The following is a 15,947-nucleotide window of genomic DNA, read 5'->3' on the forward strand; positions in this document are numbered from 1 at the left end:
TTTTCCCAATTTGATCTATAGATTCAAGGCAATCTCAATCAAAATTCAAGCAAGTTATTTTGTGGATATCAACAAACTGATTCTAAAGTTTATGTGGTGAAGCAAAAGACCCAGAATAGCCAAAACAATACTGAAGAAGAACAGAGTGGTAGGAATGACACTACCTGATTTCAAGACTTACCATAAAGGTACAGTAATTAAGACAGTGTATTGGCAAAAGAACTGACAAATAGATCAGTGAAACAGAACAGAGAGCCCTGAAGTAGACCTACACAAATATAATCAATTGACCTTTGACAAAGTAGTGAAGGCAATACAATAGAGCAAAGATAGTCTTTTCAATAAGTGGTAATGGAACAAATGGACTTCCATAAGCAAAAACATGAATCTAGACACAGACTTTTTACCCTTCACAAAAATTAATTCAAAATGGTTCACAGATCTAACTGTAAAGCACAAAACTATAAAACTCCTTGAAGATAACATAGGAGAAAATCTAGATGAACTTGTGTTCTGCAAAGACTTTGTAGATACAAAGCCACGATCCATGAAGAAAAGAATTGATAAGATGGACTTTATTAAAATTAAAAATTTCTGCCCTGCAAAAGACAGTCAAGAGAATGAAAACACAAGCTATAGGATGGGAGAAAATATTTGCAAAATACACATCGAACAAATGACTTTTAGCCAAAATATGCAAAGAACTCAAACTTATCAATAAGAAAACAAACAACTCCAAGTAAAAAATGGTCCAAAGCTGACTTTAACAGACACTTCACTGAAGAAGATATACAGATGAGAAAGAAGCATATGAAAAGATGCTCCACATCATATGTCTTCAGAGAAATGCACATTAAAACAACAATGAGATACCACTACACTCCTATGAAAATGGTCAAAATCTGGAACACTAATGACACCAAATGCTGGCGAGGATGTAGAGCAACAGGAACTCTCATTGGTGGTGGGAATGCAAAATGGTGCAGCCTTTTTGGAAGACTGTTTGGCCAGTTCTTACAAAACTAAACATATTCATACATGCAATCCAAAATCAGTTCCTTGGTATTTACCCAAAGGGGTTGAAAACTTACGTCTACACAAAAACATGCAAAAAAATGTTTATAGCAGCTTTAGTTATTAAACTCCAATGCTTGGAAGCAACCAAGACACCTTTAGTAGGGAATGGATAAACAAACTGTGGTACATCCATATAGTGGAACATTAGTAATAAAAAGAAATGATCCATCAAATCATGAAAAGACACAGAAGAAATTTAAATGCATATTACTAAGTGAAAGAAGCCAGTCTTAAAAGGCTACATACCATACGATTCTAGTTATATGATATTCTGGAAAAAACAGAAGTGTGAAGCCAGTAAAATGATCAGTGGTTGCCAGTGTTTAGACAGGAGAGAGGAATGAATAAGAGGAACACAAGGGATTTTAAGAGCAGTGAAACTATTCTGTATAATAATATAATGCTGGATACATGTCATTATACATTTGTCCAAACCCACAGAATGTACAACACCGAGAGTGAAACATAAACTATGGACTTGAGGTGACTATCATGTGTCAGCACAGGTTCACCAATTGTAAAATAAAAAAAGTATCAACACCATTCTGGAGAAGGATGCTGGTAATGGCAGAGGCTAAGCATGTGTGAGGGAAGGGGGTATATGGGAAATCTCTGTACTTTCTGCTCAATTTTACATAAACCTAAAACTGCTCAGAAAATAAAGTTTATTTTTAAAAAAGGGCAGGGGGGCTTTCTCTTTATCAACTACCCTGAGTATTCACTTAAAAATAAATGCTATGATTTAAATAACTTACTGAGAAAGAAGAGAAATTTTCAGGGTTTTTTTCCCCCAGTTATACATCCTGGAGCCCATTTATAAAACTTAGTTCTATCCCTTCATGGTTTCAAAATTGTGCAAGGGTGTGTGACTCTACCAGCCTTCAGAGGAATCAAATATCTGGAGGGAGAATGGTTGTAGTTTTTCATGGATTGTCCTGCTTCAGCACCCTAAGCAGACAAGGATTCAGACCTGTTTTAAAGGTCAATTTTAATTATCCCAATTATTATTCACTCATGACTGCTGAAAAATTATATTCGACAAAAGGAACAGATTCCCAGTGGTGGGAGTGTTTCTAAAATTATAACTTGTGCCAGTTTAATGAATCATACCGCTTCTCATACAGGAATAGCACTTTTTTTTTTTTTAAAGAACCACTATTTATCTTTATTTCTTCAGCTTCTGTCACAGTGCCTGGCACATGGTAAGCATTTGATAAATGTTTGCTGAATTAAATTGATCACAAGTCCGAGAGCAACTTTCTTAAATCTCCATATCTAAGTTATATTTCAACCCTGACATATATTGAGCTTAAAACATTGAAACAGCCAAGTTCATCCTAACAGAAAAATCATGCGGTCTTAATTTCCAGGCTGGGTGTGGGGTAGGTATGTGATAGTGGGACCCAGGAAAATATAGATAGAGAAGAGGGGTTCTCACTAATAGGAAGGGACTGCCAATGAAGTGTTCATTTCAGAAGGCATTCTCATTCCTGCTTAAACAGGGCATGTCAGTAAAATTCAGCAATCCAACACACTCAGATATTTTTCAAAAATAATTCACAAATGGAAAGATGAGAACATGTCTGTGTTAGAAGTAACATCTCTAGATTTATCAAGATTGTATAATTTTGTGCAATGAAATTCAGGGGAGAAATAGACACAGCAGCTTTTCAGACACTGATACCCAAGGGGCAACTCCCCATCCCTGCCCCTGAAATTCTGATTTAGTGAGAGGATTTATTTGTGTACTTAAGGCAGACACATTCTGTTCTTCAGAGAAGGAAATGTACAACACTCGGGACAGGAGCTGAGAGATCTCTGCAGTGGATGAAAACCTCAACTGTGCCAGGAGAGACCCTCAACGTGGCCACCAGGAGTGTGCACTAAATTGCAGTTTTCATATGAGTAGCCCTGGTATCTGTATTATGTTCTGTGGTTATTAAACCAGAATTGGAGAGTTGGGCAGTGTAAAAGACATACTTTCAAAAATCTGAAGCCCTATCACGCTAGTGCCCAGAAAGATGCACTTGGGAAACTCAGCTGTTGACTCATATTAGTATTGATATTACTTTAAATATTTAGTTTAAAAAGACTTTCACTATCCATAGCTCATTAACTGGAAAACTTCCTTGCTTGTATATAAATCTGAAATATCCATTTAAGGGGCAAAGTCTAATATTCCATACAACTTACTCAAATTGTTGAAATAGTCACAGAGCAATGAAATATGCAGTTTTGGGGTGACGTCGGTATCATGATAGTGTGAATCGTTCCTTTTTTTTCTCTCTCCTTTGATTAACAACTATTGGGACGTCCATAACCAGAAAAAAAAAAAAAGCACCTATCCACAGCATACACCGACATCCAAGAGATCCATCCACCTGTGCATCCAAAGTGGGTGGATTGGACCATGGAGGAGGTAGCAGGGATTGAGGTAAGTGGCTGCAGAGCTGGTGGCAGGAGGCTGTGAGAGCATAGAAGGCGGCTGCTGTTCAGGCAGCGAGCCAGCACCACCTTTCTGGCAGAGGAGCTGGAGGATGAAGGCAGTGACTGGAAGTCTGCCCAGCCACGTGTGTTACAGCTGGCGGGACCAGTTGCTCTCTCTGAGGAGAGACTGCAGTGAATGGGCAGAGGGAAAGGAAAGGTAAGTAGACAGACAAAGAGAACTGAAGTAAAATGTCTCCTGCTGTCTGCCCCTGGAGGCAAGGGGACCGACCACCCAAGGACCCCTGGGACCCCGCCCCCATCCCAACTTGAGGATCTCTACCAGGCCATGGACACCCACAAAGCCCCAAGTGCTAAGTACACACACACACACACACACACACACACACCGCGCCCACATTCTGCCACCACGCTGTTGGTTTTTTTTGGTTGTTTTTGTTTTGTTTTAACTGTGTGGGTTCCCAATCTTAGAAGCCGCTAGTTAACGCTGGTAAGAGAAACCAAAAACTTGTGCCATAGCGCCACCTTCTGGAAAGGAAGGCTCCTAACTACTAACCTGTTGCATTCTTAGGATCAAAGTAAACAAAGTCTTACCTAAATAAAAATGGTGTTCCATTTTTTATTTAGGGAATCATGGTAATACGGTATCACAAAAAAAAGAAAGACAATTTTCCAGCAGCCAAACCCAAAGGTATGGAATATTGTGATCTAACTGATAAAGAGTTTTAAATAGTTAGGAAGAAATTCAATAGAAAACTCATAAAGGCAATGCAATGATATTAGGAATGAAAACAACAAGCAGAAGAAATACTTTACCAAAGAGATTAAAATTCTAAAAAAGAATCAGACAGATTTCTGGAGCTGAAGAACTCAATAAATGAGATAAAGAATGCATTACAATGCACTGGAAATAGAGCAGATCAGGTAGAAGAGGAATTAGCAAGCTCAAGGATAGAAATATAGAAATAATTCAGGTGGAAGAAGACAGAGAACTAAGATTTTTAAAAAGTGAAGCCTATGAGAAATATCTGATTCTATTGGAAAGGTAAACGTAAGAATAATGGGCATCCCAGAAGGAGAAGAGAGTGGGAAGGGGACAGAGTTTATTTAAAGAAATAATAGCTGAGAAATTCCCAAACCTGGGGAAGGGATGAATATACAGATCCACGAAGCTAACAGAATATCTTGTTATCTCATCACAAAAAGACCTCCAAAACACATTTTAATGAAGCTGTCAAAATTCAATTATAAAGAAGCAATTTTAAAGGCAGCCAGGGAAAAAAAAAAAAAAAAGACAGCAACCTACAGAGGTACCCCCATTAGGCTACAGTAGATTTCTCGGCAGAAACTTTGAAGGTCAGGAGATAGATAGTGGAATGACATATTCAAAATATTGAAAGATAAAAATTTCCATCTAAGAACACTCTATGTGGCAGTTATCCTTCAGATATAAAGGAGAATTAAAGCCTTTCCCAGACAAACTAAAGCTGAGGGAGTTTACCACCACTAGACCTGCCTTATGAGAAATGTTGAAAGGAGCTCTTCAAGCTGAAACAAAAAGACAAAAGTACACAAAACTCTGATTAATATGATAAATACTCATAATTAGAATACTGTAAATATTTTTTAGAACAGTATATTAAATTCTTAACTATAATATAATGGTTAAAGGAAAAGAGAGTTAAAAATAGCTATAGATACTACAACTTGGTAATGAAATCACAGCATAGAGATAATTTCTAACATTAAAAATATAAAAGGGGAAGAGTAAGCAGATGAAACCTTTATAGGTGAATGAAGATAAACTGGCATCAGCAGGAAAGGGGCTAGTTTACCTGTAAGATGTTTTATGTAAACTTCATGGTAACCACAAGCAAAAATCTAGAGCAGAAACATAAACATAAAAAAGGGGAGAGTGAGCAAATCACCATGGAAAACCACCAACTTATAAAGGCAGACAGAAAGAGAAGAAAAAAGGAACAACAGAGAGACAAAATAAGCAGAAGGCGAAAGATAAAATGGCAATAGTAAATTCTTACATATCAATAATCACCCCTAAATGTAAACAGATTGAACTCACCGATCAAAAGGCACATAGTGGGTGGATGGCTGAAAAAACAAGGTCCAACTCTATGCTCTCTACAGAAGACTCATTTCAGCTCTAAAGGCACATAGGCTCAAAGTGAAAGGATGGAAGATGATATTCCAAGCAAATAGAAATGAAAAGAAGGTGGGTATAGCCATCCTTGTATCAGACAAAACACACTTCAAGCCAAAAAAGGTAAGAAGAGACAAAGAAGGTCAGTAAAGGGGTCACTACATCAAGAAGATATAACAATAATAAATATGTATGTTCCCAAAACCTGATCACTGAAATATATAAGTATATAATAATAGATATTAAGGAACAAATAGACAACAATGCAGTAATTGTAGGAACTTCAATACCCCACTATCAGCAATGGATAGATTGTCTTGATAGAACATCAACAAAGAAACATTGGACTTGAACCACACCTTAGAACAAATAGATTTAATAGACACATATAGAATATTCCATCCAACAGTAGCAGAACACACATTCTTCTCAAGTGCACATAGAACATTCAGGCTGGATCATATGATAGGTCACAAAACAAATCTTAGCAAACTTAAGAAGACTGAAATCATATCAGCTCTCTTCTGTGACCACAATTGGTATGAAACTAAAGTCCACAACAAGAGGAAGATGAGAAGATCTACAAACATGTGGAAAGTAAACACACGCCTAAACAACCATTGTGTCAAAGAAGAAATCAAAAAGGAAATAAAAAATATCTCAAAACAAATGAAAATAAAAACACAGCATATCAAATATCATGGTATGCAGCAAAAGCAGATCTGAGTGGAAAGTTTATAGCAATAAACACATTAAGATGTTAGAAAAATCTCAAGTAAACAACCTAACTTTATACCTCAAGGAACTAGAAAAAGAAGAAAAAATTAAGCCCAAAGTTATCAGAACTAAGGAAATAGTAAGTATCAGAATGCAAATAAATGAAATAGAAACCAGAAAAACAATAGAAAGGATCAAGGAAACTACAAAATGTTTCTTCAAAAAGATAAACAACATTGACAAACCTTTAGTTAGACTAAGGAAAAAAAAGAAGAGTCAAATAAATAAAATTAGAAATGAAAAGAGAAGACATTACAACTGATACTACAGAAATACATAGAGTCATAAGAGACTACTATAAACAATTATATGCCAATGGATTATACAACCTAAAAGAAATGGATACATTTCTAGAAACACACAACCTACCATGACTGAATCAGGAAGAAATAGAAAGTAGGAACAGACCAATAATGAGTAAAGACACTGTATCAGTAATTTAAAAATTCCCAACACAGAAAACTCCAGGACCAGGTAACTCCCCTGGATAATTCTATCAAACATTTAAAGAAGTAATACCAATCGTCCTCAAACTCTTTCAAAATATTGAGGGGGAGAAAACACTTCCAAACTTGTTCTATGAGGCCAGCATTACCTTGATACCAAAGCCAGATAAGGATACCACAAGAAAAGAAAACCATAGACCAATATCCCTGATGAACATAGGTGCAAAAATTCTCAACAAAATATTAGCAAACCAAATTCAAGAACACATTAATAGAATTATATACAATGACCAAGCGGAATTTATTCCTAGCATGAAAGGATGGGTCAACATATGCAAATCAATAAATCCAACACATCACATCAATAAAATAAAAAATAAAAATCACATGATCTTTTCAATAGAGAAAGAAAAAGCATTTGACATAAAACAACATCCTTTCATAGTAAAAACCCTTAACAGACTGGGTATAGAAGGAACATACTTCAACATAAAGGCCATGTATAACAAACACAAGGGTAACATTATACCTGATGGAGAGAAATGGAAAGTGTTTCCTCTGAGACCAGGAACAAGGCAAGGATGCCCAGTCTCACTACTCTTATTCAATATAGTACTGGAAGTCCTAGCTAGAGCAATTATGCAAGACAAAGAAATAAAATATATCCAAATCAGAAATGAAGAAGTAAAACTGTCATTATTTGCTGATGATATGATTGAATATATAGAAAATCCCAAATAATCAGCCAAAAAACTATTGAAATTAATCAACAATTTCAGTAAATTGGCAGGATACAAAGTCAACATACAGAACTCAATTTCATTCCTCTACACTAATGATAAAGCATCTGAGAAAGAAATAAAGAAAACCATCCCTTTCACAATAGCATCAAAAACAATAAAATACTTAGGAATAAATTTAACCAAGGAAGTGAAAGATCTGTACAATTAGAACTGCAAAACTGCTGAAAGAAATCAAGGACACAAACAAATAGAAAGACACGCACAAAATCAAAGAAATTGAAGACACAAACAAATGTTCATGGATCCAAAGAGTTAATATTGTTAAAATATCAATAGTTCTAAAGCCATCAACAAATTGAATATAGTCCTCACCAAAATACCAAAGGCATTCTTCACAGAAATAGAAGAAACAATCCTAAAATGTGTGTGGAACCACAAAAGACCTCAAACAGCCAAAGCAATCTTGAGAGAAAAGAGCAAAGCCAGAGATACCACACTTCTGGATTTCAAGCTATACCACAAAACCATAGTAGAAAAACAGTATTGTACTTGGGGGAAAAAAAGACATATTGACCAACGGAACAGAATAGAGGGCCCAGAATTAAACCCTGGCATATACGGTCAACTAGTATTCAACAAGGAAGCCAAGAATACCCGGTGGAGAAAGGATAGCCTCTTCAACAAATAGTGCTGGAAAAATTGGAGAAACATATGCAGAACAATGAAAGTAGACCCCTATCTCACACCACTCACAATAATTAACTCAAAATGGGTCAAACACTTAAACATAAGACCTGATGCCATAAAAATCCTAAAAGAAAATGTTAGGGGAGAAGTTTATTGATATTGGTCTTGGCAATAATTTGGTAGGCATGATGGCAAAATAACAAACAATAAAAGAAAATAATCAAAACATGGGACTACATCAAACTCAAGAGCTTCTGCACATCAAAAGAATAAATTAATTAATGAAATGAAAAGACACCCTACAGAATGGGAGAAAATTTTTGCAAACCATTTATCGAATAAGTGATTAATATCCAAAATATATAAGGAACTCAGTCAACTCAATAACAAAAGACAAACAATCTGGTTAAAAGATGGGAAGAAGGAGTAAATAGTCATTTCTCCGAAAAGGACATCAAAATGGCCAAGAGACACATGAAAAGATGCTCAACATCACTAATCATAAGGGGACTGCAAATCAAAATCACAGTGTAACATTACCTCACACCTGTTAGAATGGCTATCATCAAGAAGACAAGGACCAAGAGACGCTGGTGAGGATGTGGTGAAAAAGGAACCCTTACATACTATTGGTGGGAATGTAAATTAGTCTAACAACTATAGAAAGCAAGATGGAAGTTCCTCAAAAAATTAAAAGTAGATCTATCATATACTCCAGGAATTCCACTTCTGGGTATACATCCAAAGAAAATGAAAATAGGATTTTGACAAGATATATGCACTCCCGTGTTTATCACAGCATTACTCACAATAGCCAAGATACGGAAACAACCCAAAAGACCATCAGTGGATGAATGGGTAAAAAAATATGTGGTATACATACACCGTGGAATGTTATTCAGCCATGAGAAAGGAAGAGATCCTCCCATTTGCTACAACATTATGCTAAGAGAGTAAGTCAGATAGAGAAAAACAAGTACTGTATGATGTCACTTACATGTGAAATCTAAAAGTTAAACCTGTGAAAAACAGAATAAAATGGTGGTTACTAGGGGATAGGGACAGGGACAAGAGGGAGGGTCTTTAAGGGTACAAACTTGTAAGAACTGGTAAATAAGCCATGAAGATCTAATGAACAGTATAATAAATAGACAGTAATACTGTACTATAATTATATAACGTGATCATGTGTATTATAATTATATAATGTGATATTACTTCAGCAATCACATTAACAATATATAAATGTATCAAAGTAACATATTATATACCTTAAACATATGCAATGTTACAAGTCAAATTTATTCAATAAAAAAGTGTGCAATTTTATATTTTTCTGTTCATACATTGTTCACATGAATTACCAAAATACTGTAATTCCCAAAATCACATAATTTCCTTCTACAAATGTTGCTGCTATATAAGTTGCTTCATGGAGCAAGGACCTAATAAATATTTTTTGAGTGAATAATTTATTTTGAAACTTTAGAGATTTTTTTTATCCTTCAATTTCTCAATTCTCTCCACTGAAAATTGGAGACAAAGTTATGTATTTCTCTCTGTATTATATGATTGTAGAAGAGTTAAAAACTGCTGCACAAAGTTTTTAAAAACCTGTGATGAACATGAAAGGGTTAGATGTTCCTTTATATTTACAGGAGTGCTTCTTCTAAAAGTCCATGTGACTTTAAAAACTTACAAAATTTAACCAAAAAATAACACCTATGTTATAATATTTGATCCATAAATACTATAACAATTGTTAAAATTTTAGGACAAGATTTAAGTTACACAAGAATTTTTTACACTATGTTTGGTAATTTGGGCATTTTCATTGGAAAAAATTTAAAATAAAATAACTAACATATTCCAAAGCTAAAGATTCACTGCTTTGCAGTAGAATGAGAAAACAGAATACACATCATTGCAAAGAAATGTGTATTTGGTGCTTTAAATAATCAGCTGGGAGTTTCAAAAAGCTTGTCTGACTACAGATAAAACTCCATTCATATGCTGTCTTGCAATTTGGAAATACTTTCCTTCTGTCCATCCATCTCTCCTCCTCCCACCCTCTCCTTCTTCCTTGTCTTCCTCCTTTCCTCTCTTCCTTCTTTTCTCCAAGAGATTCAACAGGGGACAGTTGTCAAAAAGATGTTCATAGCTAAAGGCAGCAAGTACAATCAATCCATTCAATGCACAAGTACCTCTTAATGATCCCTCCATAAAATACCGCTTTTCTCATTTTGCTGGAGGGGATAAAAAACAAGACAGTAACTTCTTTGTAGAGTTCCAAGAATATACACAAAATATATAGGGGAAAAAGGAAAATTTTATATTTTGGAATTTGGATTCAAATGATACCTAAAGTTTTAATACAATTAATTCCTGGTAAATATTTTCAGATTTAATCCACTGAGGTACACTATTATAATATAGCATTGCTGTTTAATGTAATGTTTACCTAAAAATTATTTAATTACTAATAGCAACAGATCACTGAAAACTTGGGTCTCTGACTAAAAAGTTTCCGTAAAACAATCATTATGTTTAATTGTTCATGTTTATTCAAAAATACAGGCCACTGCTGTTACAAGAGTAGAAAACCCAATCATTTTACGCAGTGTGTGTGTGTGTGTGCATGCGTGCACGTGCGCATGCACGCACATATTTAACAAGTAAATAAAAAATTAGATTACTATTGAATAAAGCAGTGCATTCTCAGGTATCTCATTAGATACATATATAAAGATAAAATAACTATTTGGACTTGAACACAAAGACTATTACAAGAGACAAAGAAGGACACTACATAATGATCAAGGGATCAATCCAAGAAGAAGATATAAAAATTGTAAATATTTATGCACCCAACATAGGAGCACCTCAATACATAAGGCAAATGCTAACAGCCATAAAAGGGGAAATCAACAGTAACACAATCATAGTAGGGGACTTTAACACCCCACTTTCACCAATGGACAGACCATCCAAAATGAAAATAAATAAGGAAACACAAGCTTTAAATGATACACTAAACAAGATGGACTTAATTGATATTTATAGGACATTCCATCCAAAAACAACAGAATATACTCTCTGCTCAAGTGCTCATGGAACATTCTCCAGGATAGATCATATCTTGGGTCACAAATCAAGCCTTGGTAAATTTAGAGAAAATTGAAATCATATCAAGTTATCTTTTCCGACCACAACGCTATGAGACTAGATATCAATTACAGGAAAAAAATCTGTAAAAAATACAAACACATGGAGACTAAACAATACACTACTTAATAACCAAGAGATCACTCAAGAAATCAAAGAAGAAATCAAAAAATACCTAGAAACAAATGACAATGAAAACACGATCACCCAAAACCTATGGGATGCAGCAAAAGCAGTCCTAGAGGGAAGTTTATAGCAATACAATGTTACCTCAAGAAACAAGAAACATCTCAAATAAACAACCTAACCTTACACCTAAAGCAATTACAGAAAGAAGAACAAAAAAACCCCAAAGTTAGCAGAAGGAAAGAAATCATAAAGATCAGATCAGAAATAAATGAAAAAGAAATGAAGGAAACAATAGCAAAGATCAATAAAACTAAAAGCTGGTTCTTTGAGAAGATAAACAAAATTGATAAACCATTAGCCAGACTCAACAAGAAAAAAAGGGAGAAGACTCAAATCAATAGAATTAGAAATGAAAAAGGAGAAGTAACAACTGACACCGCAGAAATACAAAGGATCATGAGAGATTACTGCAAGCAACTATGTGCCAATAAAATGGACAACCTGGAAGAAATGGACAAACTCTTAGAAAAGCACAACCTTCCAAGACTGAACCAGGAAGAAATAGAAAATATAAACAAACCAAACACAAGCACTGAAATTGAAACTGTGATTAAAATTCTTCCAACAAACAAAAGCTCAGGACCAGATGGCTTCACAGGCGAATTCTATCAAACATTTAGAGAAGAGCTAACACCTATCCTTCTCAAACTCTTCCAAAATATAGCAGAGGGAGGAACACTCCCAAACTCATTCTACGAGGCCACCATCATCCTGATACCAAAACCAGACAAAGATGTCACAAAGAAAGAAAACTACAGGCCAATATCACTGATGAACATAGATGCAAAAATCCTCAACAAAATACTAGCAAACAGAATCCAACAGCACATTAAAAGGATCATAAACCACGATCAAGTGGGGTTTATCCCAGGAATGAAAGGATTCTTCAATATATGCAAATCAAACAATGTGATACACCATATTAACAAATTGAAGGATAAAAACCATATGATCATCTCAATAGATGCAGAAAAAGCTTTAAACAAAATTCAACACCCATTTACGATAAAAACCCTCCAGAAAGTAGGCATAGAGGGAACCTACCTCAGCATAATAAAGGCCATATATGACAAACCCACAGCCAACATCTTTCTCAATGATGAAAAACTGAAACCATTCCCTCTAAGATCAGGAACAAGACAAAGGTGCCCACTCTCACCACTATTATTCAACATAGTTTTGGAAGTTTTAGCCACAGCAATCAGAGAAGAAAAAGAAATGAAATGAATCCGAATCGGAAAAGAATAAGTAAAGCTGTCACTGTTTGTAGGTTACATGATACTATACATAGAGAATCCTAAAGATGCTACCAGAAAACTACTAGAGCTAATCAATGAATTTGGTAAAGTAGCAGGATACAAAAGTAATGCACAGAAATCTCTTGCATTCCTATACACTAATGATGAAAAATCTGAAAGAGAAATTAAGGAAACACTCCCATTTACCATTGCAACAAAAAGAATAAAATACCTAGCAATAAACCTACCTAAGGAGACAAAAGACCTGTATGCAGAAAACTATAAGACACTGATGAGAGAAATTAAAGATGATACAAACAGATGGAGAGATATACTATGTTCTTGCATTGGAAGAATCAACATTGTGAAAATGACTATACTACCCAAAGCAGTCTACAGATTCAATGCAATCCCTATCAAACTACCAATGGCATTTTGCACAGATGTAGAACAAAAAATTTCACAATTTGTATGGAAACACAAAAGACCCCGAATAGCCAAAGCAATCTTGAGAAAGAAAAACCGAGCTGGAGGAATCAGGCTCCCTGACTTCAGACTATACTACAAAGCTACAGTAATCAAGACAGTATGGTACTGGCACAAAAACAGAAATATAGATCAATGGAACAGGATAGAAAGCCTAGAGATAAACCCACACACATACGGTCACCTTACTTTTGATAAAGGTGGCAAGAATATACAATGGAGAAAAGACAGCCTCTTCAATAGGTGGTGCCGGGAAAACTGGACAGCTACGTGGAAAAGAATCAAATTAGAATACTCCCTAACACCATACACAAAAATAAACTCAAAATGGATTAAAGACCTAAATGTAAGGCCAGACACTATAAAACTCTTAGAGGAAAACATAGGCAGAACACTCTATGACATAAATCACAGCAAGATCCTTTTTGACCCACCTCCTAGAGAAATGGAAATAAAAACAAAAATAAACAAGTGGGACCTAATGAAACTTAAAAGCTTTTGCACAGCAAAGGAAACCATAAGCAAGACGAAAAGACAACCCTCAGAATGGGAGAAAGTATTTTAAAATGAAGCAACTGACAAAGGATTAATCTCCAAAATTTACAAGCAGCTCATGCAGCTCAATATCAAAAAAACAAACAACCCAATCCAAAAATGGGCAGAAGACCTAAACAGACATTTCTCCAAAGAAGATATACAGATGGCCAACAAACACATGAACGAATGCTCAACATCATTAATCATTAGAGAAATGCAAATCAAAACTACAATGAGATATCATCTCACACCAGTCAGAATGGCCATCATCAAAATATCTAGAAACAATAAATGCTGGAGAGGGTGTGGAGAAAAGGGAACCCTCTTGCACTGTTGGTGGGAATGTCAATTGATACAGCCACTATGGACAACAGTATGGAGGTTCCTTAAAAAACTAAAAACAGATCTACCATATGACACAGCAATCCCACTACTGGGCATATACCCTGAGAAAACCATAATTCAAAAAGTGTCATGTACCACAATGTTCATTGCAGCTCTATTTACAATAGCCAGGACATGGAAGCAACCTAAGTGTCCATTGACAGATGAATGGATAAAGAAGATGTGGCACATATATACAATGGAATATTACTCAGCCTAAAAAAGAAACGAAATTGAGTTATTTGTAGTGAGGTGGATGGACCTAGAGTCTGTCATACAGAGTGAAGTAAGTCAGAAAAAGAAAAACAAATACCATATGTATGCTAACACATTTATATGGAATCTAAAAAAAAAAAAAAAGAATGGTCATGAAGAACTTAGGGGCAAGACGGGAATAAAGACGCAGACCTACTAGAGAATGGACTTGAGGATACGGGGAGGGGGAAGGGTAAGCTGGGACAATGAGAGAGAGTGGCATGGACATATATACACTACCAAATGTAAAACCGATAGCTGGTGGGAAGCAGCCATATAGCACAGGGAGATCAGCTCAGTGCTTTGTGACCACCTAGAGGAGTAGGATAGGGAGGGTGGGAGGGAGGGAGACGCAAGAGGGAAGAGATATGGGGGATATGGGGATATATGTATACGTATAGCTGATTCACTTTGTTATAAAGCAGAAGCTAACACACCATTGTAAAGCAATTATACTCCAAAAAAGATGATTTTAAAAAATGTCCATATTTGCAAAAAAAAAGAAAAAAAGATAAAATAACTATTTGGTATTATTTTCACAAGGTACAACTAAACATTTCTTTAAAAATTTATCTGAAGAGGGTGTTTTTTTCTCTTTCTGTACGAAACTTCCAAACTGTGCTGGTGTACAGCACTCATGTCAAAGAGAAGGTGAAACATTATAATTCCGCAGCAAGTGGAAATTAAAAATTCACAGAATTTGTTGAATTATACCAGGTATGGGAATGGCCTTTTCTTTCATAAACCTGACTATATGTATATTATACATAAGACTACATATAAGCATTATATAAGATTATAGAACTTAAAATTAGTTTATAAAAGATACAAATCTGTTAACGTAAAGGGAACTCCAGATTTTTATAGAAAATGCATGATAAGATCCAATTTCAAACTATTTAAAAATCTGAGAAAGAGACAAATATTTTAATCACTTACAGGAAAATGTTTCAGTTATTTATCAGCAACAATAATTGGTGAAAGTTTCTACGTATAATAGTAAGATGTGAAGGGCATGAATTATACTGTGTCACCCAAATCCACCCAGTGGTGCTACTCATCATCCTTAACAGTTTTCACAGGTCTGCTTCCGCAAGCCAACAGTAGTCTACAAAAAGAATAGATTGGGTAAAAAAAATCCACATGCTTAAATAGCCTCATACACCTATTCTAAAGTACAAACAAACTTTCATTGTTTAACCAAGAATATTCTCACTATCAGATGAAAGAACAATGAATGAAAAAACATGCAATCATATTAAAACATGAAACAGAAAACAGGACTTTTTCTGAGGAGGAAAATCAGTTTCATGATTTTGAAAAGCACACAAAATATCACATTTAATTTATTTTCTACTGA

The sequence above is a fragment of the Eubalaena glacialis genome, chromosome 9 (genome assembly GCF_028564815.1).
Source record: "Eubalaena glacialis isolate mEubGla1 chromosome 9, mEubGla1.1.hap2.+ XY, whole genome shotgun sequence".
Lineage (NCBI taxonomy): Eukaryota > Metazoa > Chordata > Mammalia > Artiodactyla > Balaenidae > Eubalaena > Eubalaena glacialis.